We start from the raw sequence: 1,598 nt of genomic DNA on the forward strand, positions 1-1,598 counted from the left end.
CTTTTTTACGAACGATTTTTTGCCCAATCGATCGTTCGTCGTTCGATTGGAACGATAAAAATTGGAAGTGTGTACGCACCTTTATTAGTAAACTTGTTCTGTGTTAGTGCCTCAAAGTTACTGATAGCAACCAGCAGTTGCAGAATTAAAACTCGGCAATGGCAGCCTTACCATTCTTTTGAGGAAAGACAAGTTTACAATATTGTCTCATTCAGTGGACATTATTTGTAAATTTTATGTTTTATTAATAAAGCAAAAATAATCTTTCAATAAATTCCTATAGTCTAAATGACATTATTCACCTTTATATTGCACTAAATTCACAGCGTGATGTCAGTGTAGTGTTAAGTTGTATGAGGCAACCACTGCTGAGCCGTACGCTGCCGAGTATTGTTCCCACCATTACAACAGTCACCCCGCTCCGCCAATACCGATTCTCATCTGATTATTTTATTTGTTTATTTCTCGGCTGCACCTTTAGGTAAACATGACCATAACTGTGTCTTTTCTTTACCCATTATATTTAATGACATCAAATAAGTTTGACTTTGATAACTATCATTTCTTGTTTAGCCTTAGATTCAAATGAAATAAACCCATAATAAGTGAGAAAACGCAAACAAAGATTTTACATTTCTTTAGTAATACCAAAGGTAAAGCAACTAATGATAATAGTAACAATAGTATTACTTCACTTACCCGTGAGCTGATCAATGAATCAGAGCCTCCACAGTCCTTGTCAGCACCATCAGGAAGATCATTATTTTACAAAATGTATTTATCCTTTTAAAAAAAATTCATATTATTGGTACGTGGATTGAGTGGTCCATGAGGTCCGAAAGGTTGGCTACCGTTGCTATAATTCTCATTGAGTACTTAATCTTTCTCTGGTGTGCCTGAATTCTAAGTCCAATTGATTGCAATGACTTCTGCAATTAAACTTCATAAACCCAAATTATTTCTGTGTTGGGGTTGCAGTAAATACATGGAGATGCAGCCCATAGCTTGCTTTATTCGTGGTGGCAATTCTGCATAGTGATCTTTCCGCAGCAGTTTTGGTACCCGGCTCAAAGGTCTGGCTGCAGTTTAGTCTTAAGCACCCTGTGACCAAGCAGCAGTATCAGTCCTTGGGACAAAAAATGCAGATGATCCGCAGAACCCAACATGCTTGCGCCTTAGGCTTCTTCCACAAAGCCAGATGAGTGCCTATGTGGCCCCCCAACCCCTCATGGCATCCTTGATAGGAGACTGCTGCAAAAATGTCCACACAACATAAAGCTTTGCAGTCTAAAGAGCTTGACCCCATTTGTGCAGGTAATAGACTAAGGCGAGAAAAGCTTTAAAACGGTCATCGTAGCTACACTTGGCATTTGATTCATATACAGAATGACTGTCAAGGACTGCAATGCCTGGGGAATTAGGACCTGGTTTAAACAGTTTCTTAAATTGCAGACAAAAACCGGAGCAACATGTGACCCACTAATGGGAACTTTATTCTGGAGAAAGCATCTACCTGGATGATGGACACCTTATAAAAATGTAGACATTGCCAGGTGCACAGATCACCTATAGAAGTCTCACAGAGAGGGTACAAAGAT

Source organism: Pyxicephalus adspersus, chromosome 2, assembly GCF_032062135.1.
Source record: "Pyxicephalus adspersus chromosome 2, UCB_Pads_2.0, whole genome shotgun sequence".
NCBI lineage: Eukaryota > Metazoa > Chordata > Amphibia > Anura > Pyxicephalidae > Pyxicephalus > Pyxicephalus adspersus.